Source organism: Cebus imitator, unplaced genomic scaffold (genome assembly GCF_001604975.1).
Source record: "Cebus imitator isolate Cc_AM_T3 unplaced genomic scaffold, Cebus_imitator-1.0 Scaffold700, whole genome shotgun sequence".
In the NCBI taxonomy this organism is placed as follows: domain Eukaryota; kingdom Metazoa; phylum Chordata; class Mammalia; order Primates; family Cebidae; genus Cebus; species Cebus imitator.
In genome coordinates this window covers 51,429-64,285 of record NW_016108015.1, presented here as the reverse complement: position 1 = coordinate 64,285, position 12,857 = coordinate 51,429, and positions in this window count along the sequence as shown.

Here is a 12,857-nt window from a genome sequence, read left to right as displayed (position 1 = left end):
CTCACCCTCTCTTGGTTCTATTTCTCTAGAGAAGCCTTACTAATCTACTAGATTCCTTTCATTCTTTGACTTCACTGGTTTTCAATGCTCAATTTGGCTGATTCATGATTTAGAATTGAAGGATGAGTTAAATCTTTTCTTGTTTTTCCAATTTACTCTGATAAGTCATCCAGAATATACTGGTGAGATTTTGTATGCAGGTCTCTATTCTAAACTTTCAAATCAAAGGTCTAATATCTCCTCTCTATAAATTATTGATTGGCTATTAGAAATCATCAATCAAAAATGTCTTGTATTATGTCTTAAATACATTAAATTTGATGCAATAGCTAGAAATTTAAGAAGTTTATTAGATAACATCATAAACTAGATACATGAAGTACAAATAACTATGTATTTTAAGCTTATTTTCTTCTAATTAGACTGTTGTATATTTATTCTATATAAAATTTAAATTGTTATTAATAAATGGACTTCTGATTATCATTATCAAGTTAAAATATAATTATTATGTGATCTTATTTATAATCAATATTTTCCAAAAAAATAGAAACACAACATACTTTAAAACTCATTTAAGAATTCTCTCAAGGCTTATACTTATTATTTTAAATATTAACATTCAAAATCTCTGCTTTTGTTAAAACCATGAAATAAGATTCAGTAATTAGGAATAAAAATTTTTATATTAATTGACATAATTTTTTTCATATATAATCAGATTAAAATTTATTTCTACATTTGATTTTCTAAAAATTTTCTGGGTACATAGCAGGTGTATAATTTATGGAGTACATGAGATGTTTTAACATAGGCATGAAATGTGTAATACTAATAATCACATCATGGAAAATAGGGTATCCATATCCTCCATCATTTATCCTTTGTGTTATAAACAATCTAATTATACTTTTTATAAAGTTATTTTAAGTGTACAATTAAATTATTATTGACTGTAGTCACATTGCTGTGCTATCAAATACTAGATCTTATTCATTAATTCTAACTACTTTTTGTACCCTCCCTAACTCCTCCTCCACTACCCTTCCCAGCCTCTGATAAACATCCTACTCTCTATCTCCATGGACTCAGTTGTTTTGATTTTCTGATCAAAGAAATAAATGTGAAATGGTGTTCAACATCATTGATTATCAGAGAAATGCAAATCAAAGCTACGATGAGATTAAAAGACAGGCAATAGCAAATGTTAGCAAGGATGTGGAGAAAAGGGAATCCTTGTAAACTGTTGGTGGGAATGTAAATTAGAACAGCCACTATAGAGAAGAGTTTGAAGGTTTCTCAAAAAACTGAAAATAGAACTATTATACAATCCAGCAATTCCACTGCTGGGTATATACCCAACAGAAAAGAAATCAGTATATCAAAGCAATGTCTGCACTCTTGTGTTTGTTGCAGCTCTGTTCACAATAGCCAAGATTTGGAAGCAACCTAAGTGTCCATGAACAGATGAATGCATAAAGAAAATCTGGTACCTATACAAAATTGAGTTCTATTCAGCCATAAAAATAAAATGAGATTTGGTCACTTGCAACACCATGTATGAACTGGAGATCATTATGTTAAGTGAAATAAGCCAGGCATAGAAAGACAAACAATAGTTTTTAATGGCACACTTGTTTTATTAAAAAATTGTGGCGATGCATTATTTCTGGAACATTTCTTACCATGCTCAATAAGACTTGGCTAAGTTACTAGAGTTCCATCTCAATCAAATACTGTGGTGCTTCTGTGTATCCTCAAATGACCTGTGTTTCCCTGTATCTCAATATATCCAATAGCTTTTAAAGTATAAATTTTAGGACACATTGTTTCAATTGTTTTGTTTTTAAGGATTGCTAGAGTAGGAGGTCATATAGAAAAATCAACATTTGAAACAAAAAAGAAGGAAAACAAACACCATAAAGATATTGAAGAAATTCATTAAAAGATCAAAAGTGACTTAACATGGCTGATATTTCTTTCAGTCGAATTCTGTGAGAGGTTTACTAGTTGTTTGGTTTGGTTTTATGGATGAAAATATAATGTTACTTTCTCATAATTTATATTTTTCAATACATTATTTTAACCATTTCTATAGACTAGCATTTACTGTGTTTTTCTTCCTAATGGTAGAAGCATATATGCCTTGGTGTATGTGTTTACATGTGTGTGTGTATGTGTTTTGGGAAGTTTGATATGTTGATAGAAGATTCTCTTCTTCATTGATGTAATTAAGTCCTGTGGTTGCCAAGGGTTGTTTCATTGCCATGTAAATACAACACTTATTTTGTAGCAACAACTATCATCACCTTTTGGAATAGTTTTGACCCTGGAGATTCTAGTTTCATGGTATTCTTGTCTATCCTAAGTAATAATATGAGCTCTTAAATAAATTTATTTAATGTCCCTTTATTTACCTGTGGCTTTCAAGTTGTGAAAGTGTTTTGTCCTGTGCTGTTGTAGCCAAGCATAGGCCAAAACCAGAAAGGCAAGAAAAATGAGTCCTTACATAGTTATGTATTGAAAGTTAACCATCTAGAACCAAATCTTACAAAAATCTCTCATTATAAAATTTAACACATTGCAGGATGATTTTATTTTACATAATGAAGAATGCAAACAGGATTGAGAAATGAATGCAATTATTTAATTAAAAGAATGCTTGCATTAAAAACAAAACAAAATGAAATGCAGGTAGCTAATTTATTTTTAACTATACTTTAAGTTGTGGTGTACATCTGCAGATCGTGCAGGATTGTTACATTCGTATACACATGCCATGATGGTTTGCTGAATCCATCCCCTACATTAGGTATTTCTCCTAATGTTATCCCTCCCCAATAATTTAATAAATTTCAAAGTAAGCTAAAAATAGTCCAGTGAGCATCTAGGAGAAAGCAGTAGGATGTTCTAAAATTAATTTGCATAAATGAAAATGCTTAATAAAGATGATGAGAATAAGATAATTTGGAGAAAATAATATACTGAAACTTTTTGGAAAGCTGAGTTCAAATTTTCAGACCATTTTCCAATAATTGATTTAACTCCTTTCATTCATGGTAATTGGTTTTTTGCTTGCAAATATTTTAATAAGAAATCAGAGAGGTTTTAAATAGGCATTTGACATGATAGGAAATATTATTTTGCTATTGTAAGAATTCTTGTATTTGTATGATATGGTATAGAGGATTGATGATTTAATTAATTGGCCTGTCTCTTTTTTTAGTATCTATTGATATGTAGATTTGGGAAAAAAAGGGAAAGAGATTCAAACAAATCAGTGTGTAAGAACCAGGCAAGTATTGAGGAAGTTTTACAATTATTTATTTTTGTTTTTGCTCACCAAAGAGTTAAATTACTAATAGCACATTTGCAGTCATATTGTTCAACTGCAAAATCCTATTTTGGATTTCTGCATATAGCAGGGCAGCCTCCCTGCTAGTGAGTCAGATGTGTCTTGGCAAGCAAGCTATTTACTACCCCTCATAAGTCCACATAGGTTACAGTTTATAATTCAGACAACTGTGTGGGGAAACTAAGTGTGGTCAGTGGTGATATAGCACATAGCATGAATATTCTACTTTGAAAATGCTCATTTACTCAAATGTGTATACATTTTGAATAATGAATTGTCATCCGTAAGAAATGTCACATATGTTGTTTATCCAAGTCACAGACTAAATGAATGAAAGCCCTATTTTTTGCTTCTGCCTAAACAAAATTGTAAATAAAAATATTTTAAAGTAAAAGTAGTTTCCATGAAAGTTTTATTATTTTAGGAAAACCTTTCTTTAACTAGTTTATTTAATAATATATTACCTGTCCACACATTTAAAATTTCTCTATATTATTAAAGTGATATTCTGATAATTTTTTATGCCTCAGTGATACATCTTGTGGCATTAGAAATACAGTTTGTTTACCTGCTTTATAAACTTAATGAGAATAAACATTGGTATTCTTTAATACTAGGTGTTTAATAAAATTTTATCCAAAACAGCAAGGTCACTTACTTCATGCAGTCTGAGCAGTCAATATCAAATCCAAATAAGAATTTATTTCATTTTAGTCCAATTTATTATCTTACTATAAAAATGGCTAAGGAAAATCAATGAAATAATTTTTATTTATGGAAAAACAGATACTATGATAAGAAATAATAGTGAAAATAACATTTTAAAGATCAGTGAAAGTCTTAGTGTTACCAGCTGACTTTTTATTTTTTAAACTGGAAGAAGCAAACTAGTTGAAACAAACAATAGGCTCTTATTTCTAATAATTCACTTCCAGAATAAATTAAAATGCAATAGTTCTCTAATGTGAAGTAGAATCATGGGAAATTCGGAGAAGTAAACAAAAGGCATCATCTGATGGCAAGATAGAATGAGTAGGCTGGAAAAGAAAGAAACATAAAATGTCAAAACTTTGAGCCAGAACTCTGTTGCTGTTGTGTGTAAATAATATTTTAAAACCAGACCTATTCTGTTGGCTTTTATTAGAACCAGCTAAAGACAGAGCAAAAATTAGTCAAGCCATGTTCCAGGAGTTGCTATTAATACACACCCTTTACTATACACAGCCATCTCTACAGCTAATGTGCCATGACAATGAGAATAATCGGTTTCCTTGGTACCAAGAATAAGAAAAAAGTGGTAAGTAGGCCAGGTGCAGTGGCTCAGCCTGTAATCTCAGCATTTTGGAGGCTAAGGTGGGTGGATCATTTGAGATCAGGAGTTAGAAACCCTGTCTCTACTAAAATTATAAAAATTAGCCAGGTGTGGTGGCACTCACCTGTAATTCTGGCTACTGGGGAGGCTGAGGTAGGAGAATCACTTGAATGTGGGAGGTGAATGTTGAAGTGAGCCAAGATTGTGCCAGTGCACTCTAGCCTGGGCAACAGAAAGAGACTCCACTCCCCTGCCGACTCAAAAAAAGAAAAAAGTGATAAGTAAATTTGCACATTGAGCATGTATGTTAAAAAATGTCTGATGGGCCAGGAGCATGGTGGCTTATGGCTGTACTCCTAGCACTTTGAAGACCAAGGAGGGAAGATTGCTTGAACACAGGACCAGCCTGGGCAACATAGTGAGACCTCATCTCTATAAAAATTTTTTTAAAAAATTAGCCAGCTATCAGGGCTGCAGTGAGCCATGATCATGCCACTGCATTCCAGCCTGCATAACAGAGTGAGACCATGTCTCAAAAAAAGTAACAAAATAAATTTTTAAAAATATAAATAAATGAAAAATGTTTGATGAATGTGCTGAGTGCATGAGGATGGATTAGAAAACATTAGAGTGTTTTTTTTCCTTTGTCCCCAATTATTTTTAGCTAATTCAGGGGCCACGTAGAACAGCATCCATTATAAATGACATAATTTTAGAAACAGTCATTTCAAATGCCAGACATTTGAATTAACATTTTCTCCTATTTCATAATTACTTAATTATTACCAATTAAGAGCATGGCATGTGCATATGGTGGCTTCCCATCTGCTCATTTCTTCCTCTCAGTTTATTATTCCATTTGTTTAGTTGATGGTGACAGTGTTTAACCAAATTAAACTAATTAATAACAATCCAGTGAGTCAAAGTCCTTCTTTTTGCCTCTCATGCTCATTCCCTGGCAGCTGATTTCCACAATATGATCACTTATGTACCATGCAACATTTTGGAGACATATACCATTTTGGTGATAGATGTATTTGAAGGTTTTAAAATTTATGTCATTCCTAGATCCTGAAAGTCATATTTATTTGATTATGCCAAAGATTTGCATGCTCTTTTCCTTGATGTTTTTCAGGTTTTATTTTATGCAAATAAAAAGTATAGGTTCCTCTGTGTGTATATGTTACTTTTTTGTCTTAAATAAACATAAACATTTTTTATAGTGCACTATACACTTAAGAGGAAATATTATATTGAGTACTAGCTCTTCCCTGGTGAAAATCACTGCTAAATTTTTCTCCGATAATGTGCTGCTGCTTCTGGAAAAAAAAATTCTGTAGGGCTGTATGCTGTGTATTAGTTACCAGTTTAGGTGGAAGTAAGTCGGTGAAGATACACACAAAGAAACACATACTATTATACATATATTAAAGAACTATTTTGTTATTTTTATTAAATGTTTAATTAAACTAATCATGAAAATTAAACTACTGATATTAACTCTATCTATACAACAGTTCCTTACATTAAAAAAAAAAAAAAAAGAAACTTAAAAGTCAACTCCAACTGACTAGATGGATAATTGGACTAAGAAACTCCAATCTTGACTCCCAAGTTTTACCTTTTCTCAGGGCTCTCTTACACCAAATTTTTGGTGTGTATATATATGTGTATATGTATAATATGTCAACAGAGCTGTACCTGAATAAAGCTCTAAAAAATATGTTAATAATGCTTAATGAAATATGCTAACATTGTTGACTATGAGCAATACTAAAGTCATAGTTCACATTCGCAAGTAGCTGATGACAAAAAAAGAAAAAACATAGAAATATAGATATTACAACAGCCGTGTTGTACAGATAAACTCTGTGACACTGGCCTAAAACTAATGAAAATAGGTGTACTTACTCATTGTTATTTTATTTCCAACATTCTGTTTTAAGACCAACCTCCTTGGTTTTTCAACGTGCTAGCAGTACAGCCGTAAGACACCATGCCCCTGGCCCATCAGACATTTTTTAACGTACATGCTCAATGGGCAAATTTACTTATCACTTTTTTCTTTTCTGGTTGGGGGAGGGGTGAGGGGTAGAATCTGTTGCCCGGGCTGGAGTGCATTGGCACAATCTTGGCTCACACCAACATTCGCCTCCCATATTCAAGTGATTCTCCTAACTCAGCCTCCCCAGTAGCTGGAATTACAGGTGAGCGCCACCACACCTCGCTAATTTGTGCATTTTTAGTAGAGACAGGGTTTCCAACTCCTGACCTCAAATGATCTACCCACCTTAGCCTCCAAAGTGCTGAGATTACAGGCTGAGCCACTGCACCTGGCCTACTTACCGCTTTTTTCTTATTCTCCGTACCAAGGAAACCAATTTTTCTCATTGTCATGACACATTAACTGTAGAGATGGTGTGTATTAATAGCAACTCCTGGAACATGTCTTGACTAATTTTGGCTCTGTCTTTAGCTAGTTCTAATAAAAGCCAACAGAATAGGTCTGGTTTCAAAACATTATTTACACACAACAACAACAGAATTCTGTTATTAAATTGGTCAAACAGTATTTTCTTTAAAAACAGTGTGAAAACTGATTAGAATTAAGTGATTTTAAAAGAATGTTGGTGATATACAGACTGAAATATGAGGCTCAAGATTTAGTGCATTTCTGAAATGTGGGAATAACATGTCAAATGCACTTTTAATGTTGAAATATATCAAAACAAGCAAATATAAAATGGTATGATTGTGTGATTTTTTAAAAATGAATTGCAATGCTAGGTAGGACAAGGCATTTCTCTTCATTCCACATTTGCTTAAATACTTTTAAAAATATTATCAGAAAAATATTAATAGTATAAATGTGCCAATTTTTGAATACTTATAGTTAACATATTAATCAATTAGCAGAAGACAATGATAATAAATTAGGCCTTTTTGAAAGAGATAACTGTATAGTGAAGAACTGGCTATACTTTATAATAGGAAGTATGATCTTATAAATGGCACAGAAGCATTTCAGTAGCAATAACAATGAAGAGTGATGCTTAAATGAATTATTCAGGTTTTATCACAGTCTAAAAGCCAAGTCCAAAGAGAAAATCCTATTCATTCTTAATGATATTGATTCCAAACACATCTTAAGATGTTACATCTTTAGTGCTTATATCTTCAGTAGCACAAGTAATTATTCTAGTCCTTGGTGAGCTTTAATCTATATTATACTTTAATATAATGGCTTTATACTTTCTGAACCTTTTCTATACTAGATTTTTATTTTAGTTTTGCTGTAGACTTTCTGCTTAGGTTTCATTATTTCAGTTTTTAGACTTCTGTCCCATTCATCTAGCAACTGTATTTTTCATTTGACATTTCTCAAACCTGCTTTTTATTTTTAAAAAATCTTTAATTTAAAAATTTTTAATGTTCTTGTAAATCTGTTTTAGTTCTTTGTAAATTCTGGATATCAGCCCTTTGTCAGATGTGTAGACTGCAAAATTTTTTTCCCATTCTGTTGGCTGCCAATTCACTCTAATGACTGTTTCTTTTGCTGTGCAGAAGCTGTGGAGTTTGATTAGGTCCCATTTGTCTATTTTGGCTTTTGTTGCCAATGCTTTTGGTGTTTTGGTCATGAAGTCCTTGCCTATGCCTATGTCCTGAATGGTTTTGCCTAGATTTTCTTCTCGGGTTTTTATGGTGTTAGGTCTTGTGTTTAACTCTTTAATCCATCTGGATTTAATTTTAGTGTAAGGTGTCAGGCAGGAATCCAGTTTCTGCTTTCTGCAGATGGCTAGGCAGTTTTCCCAACACCATTTATTAAACAGGGAATCCTTTCCCCATTGCTTGTTTTTGTCAAGTTTGTCAAAGATTGGATGGTTGTAGATATGTTGTGTTGCCTCCGAGGCCTCTGTTCTGTTCCATTGGTCTATATCTCTATTTTGGTACCAGTACCATGCTATTTTGATTACTGTAGCCTTGTAGTATAGTTTGAAGTCCAGTAGTGTGATGCCTCCTGCTTTGTTCTTTTTGCTTAGAATTGACTTGGCTATGCGGGCTCTCTTTTACTTCCATGTGAAGTTTAAGGTGTTTTTTTCCAGTTCTGTGAAGAAGGTCATTGGTAGTTTGATGGGGATAGCACTGAACCCGTAAATTACTTTGGGCAATATGGCCATTTTCACGATATTGATTCTTCCTAACAATGAACATGGAAAGTTTCTCCATCTGTTTGTGTCCTCTCTTATTTCGTTGAGCAGTGTCTTGTAGTTCTCCTTGAAGAGGTCCTTTATATTCCTTGTTAGTTGTATTCCTAGGTATTTTATTCTCTTCTCTTTGTAGCAATTGTGAATGGCAGTTTGTTCTTGATTTGGCTCTAAGTCTTTTATTGGTGTATAGAAATATTTGTGATTTTGCACATTGATTTTGTATCCTGAGACTTTGCTGAAGTTGCTTATCAGTTTCAGGAGATTTTTGGGCTGAGACAATGGGGTCTTCTAGATATACAATCATGTCGTCTGCAAATAGAGACAATTTGACTTTCTTCTTTCCTATTTGAATGTCCTTTATTTCTTTTTCTTGCCTGATAGCTCTGGCTAGAACTTTCAGTACTATATTGAATAGGAGTGGTGATAGAGGGCATCCTTGTCTAGTGCCAGATTTCAAAAGGAATGCTTCCAGTTTTTGCCCGTTCAGTATGATATTGGCTGTTGGTTTGTCGTAAATAGCTTTTATTATTTTGAGATACATTCTGTCAATACCTAGTTTATTGACGGTTTTTAGCATAAAGGGCTGTTGAATTTTGTCAAAGGCCTTCTCTGCATCAATTGAGATAATCATGTGGTTTTTGTCTTTGGTTGTGTTTATGTGGTGAATTACGTTTATAGGCTTGCGTATGTTGAACCAGCCTTGCATCCCTGGGATGAAGCCTACTTGATCATGGTGGATAAGCTTTTTGATATACTGTTGCAATAGGCTTGCCAGTATTTTATTGGAGATTTTTGCATCTGTGTTCATCATGGATATTTGTCTGAAGTTTTCTTTTCAAAAGTGGGTGAAGGATATGAACAGACATTTCACAAAAGAAGACGTACCTGAGCCCAATAAACATATGAAAAAATGCTCATCATTACCGGCCATTAGAGAAATGCAAATCAAACGATATTGAGATACCATCTCACACCAGTTTGAATGGTGATCATTAAAAAATATAGAGACAACAGATGCTGGAGAGGATGTGGAGAAATAGGAACACTTTTACACTGTTGGTGGGAGTGTAAATTGGTTCAAACATTGTGAAAGACAGTGTGGTGATTCCTTAAGGACCTAGAAATAGAAATTCCATTTGACCCAGCAATCCCATTACTGGGTATATATCCAAAGGATTATAAATCATTCTACTATAAGGACACATGCACACGAATGTTTATTGCAGCATTGTTTACAACAGCAAAGACCTGGAACCAACCCAAATGCCCATCGATGATAGACTGGACAGGGAAAATGTGGCACATATACACCATGGAATATTATGCAGCCATCAAAAACGATGAGTTCGTGTCCTTTGTAGGGACATGGATGAACATGGAAACCATCATTCTCAGCAAACTGACACAAGAACAGAAAATCAAACACCGCATGTTCTCACTCATAGGTGCGTGTTGAACAATGAGAACACATGGACACAGGGAGGGGAGCACTACACACTGGGGTCTGTTAGGGGGAAATGGGGGAGGGACAGTGGAGGGTGAGGAGTTGGGGAGAGATAGCATGGGGAGTAACGCCAGATATAGGTAAAGGGGAGGAAGTCAGCAAATCACACTGCCATGTGTGTACCTATGCAACAATCTTGCATGCTCTTCACATGTACCCCCAAACCTAAAATGCAATAAAAAAATAAATAAAAATAAATTAATCAATAAAAATAAAAATAAAAATTTTAAATGTTTTACAAAGTAGAATTTTGAGATTATTTAGAGCAACATAGCTTAGAAAAAAATCAATTGAATTTCTATCCTAGACTTTGACAGAAACTATAGCCCTTATTGTAGATGTTAGACCAAGATATATTTTATCACTGATGGAAAATAAATTTAGCAACATAGAGATATAGATTTGTCTTTAAAATATTTATTTTTGTAGGTATGCATAGGTGTGGAAAAGCAGATAATCATAGGTGTGCAGTTTTATTTCTGGATTCTCTATCATTTCATTGGTGTATGAGCCTATTTTTGTATCAGTACCATGCTGTTTTGATTACCATAGCCCTGTAGTGTAGTTTGAAGTCTGGTAATGTGATGTCTCCAGTTTTGTTGTTTTTGCTTAGGATTGCCTTGGATATTCAAGCTCACTTTTGATTCCATATCAGTTTCAAAATAGTTTTTTCTAGCTATGCGAAGAATATCATTGGTAATTTATTAAGAATAGCATTGAGTTTTTAATTTGCTTTGGGCAGTATGGCCATTTTAATGATACTGATTCTTCCTATCCATGAGCATCAGTCATCTGATCTTTGACAAAGCTGATAAAAACAAGCAATGGGGAAAAGACTCTCTTTTCAATAGATAGTGCTGGGGAAACTGTCTAGTCATATACAGATGATTGAAACTGGACCTCTTTCTTATACCATATACAAAATTCAACTCAAGATGGATTATAGATTTAATGTAGAACCAAAATCTACAAAAACCCTGGAAGATAGCCTAGGCAATACCATTCTGGACAAAAGAACAGGCAAAAATTTTATGACAAAAATGCCAAAAGCAATTGAAACAAAAGCAAAAATCGCCAAATTGGATCTAATTAAACTAAAGAGCTTCTACACAGCAAAACAAACAAACAACAAAAAGCTTGCAACGAAGCGAATAGACAACAGAATAAAATATTTGCCAACTATGCATCTGACAAAGGTCTAACATCCAGCTTACAAGAGTAAAACAACCCCATAAAAAAGTGGACAAAGGACATGAATATACACTTCTTAAAAGAAGACATATATGTGGCCAACATGCATAAAAAAAGCTCAACATCACTGATCATTAGAGAAATGCAAATCAAAACCACAGTGAGAAACCATCTCATACCAGTCAGAATAGCTATTAATAAAAGGTCAAAAAATAACAGATGCTGGCAAGATTGCAGAGAAACAGGAACACTTATCCACTATTGGTGGGAGTGTAAATTAGTTCAACCATGGTGAAAAGCAGTGTGGTGATTCCTCAAAGAATTAAAAGTAGAACTACCATTTGAACCAGCAATCCCATTACAGGATATACCCAGAGAAATATAAATTATTCTACAGTAAAGACACATACATACAAATGTTCATTGCAGCACTATTCACAATAGCAAAGACATAGAGTCAACCTAAATGCCTATCACTGACAAATTGGATAAAGGAAATGTGATACATATACACCATGGAATACTATGAAACCATAAAAAATGAGATCATATCTTTTGTGGAAACAGATAGAATTGGAGGCTCTCATCCATAGCAAACTAAAACAGGAAGAGAATACCAAATAATTCATGTCCTCGCTTATAAAAGGAAGCTGAATAATGAGAACTCATAAGCACAAAGAAAAGAATAACACATACTGGAGGGTCTATTTGAGGGTGGGAGGAGGAAGAGGGGCAGAAAAAATAACCGTGGGGTACTAGGATTAGTACCTGGGTGATGAAATAATCTGTACAACAAACTCTTGTCACACTAATTTACCTATATTACAAACCTTCATGTGTATCCCTAAACCTAAAAGTTAAAAATAAATAAGATTATTCCAAAAGAAAAAAAATTCTTTTCTTCTCATTTATAAGGTGATGAAGTTGAACAATATTAATGTGTCTCTATCTTACTAAAACAGAATATAACTTTTATAAACTTGAATTCAATAAATTTTACTGATTACAGAAAATTCTTTAATTTCTAATTTCAGATCCAGATTTTTCCACAGAAATTTAATTTATATAAATATTTTCTTATTAGTCATTTATTCTTTATAGATAGGGTCTCACTATAGTTCTCAGGCTGATTTGCAAACTCCTGAGCTCAAGGGATCCTTGTACCTTAGCTTCCTGAGTAGATGGGACTAAAGCCATGTACCACTGTACCTGGCTTAATTTATAGATTAATAAATATATAATAATACTTCACAGCATGGTTCACTGTGGTACATGTTTCATTTTAGA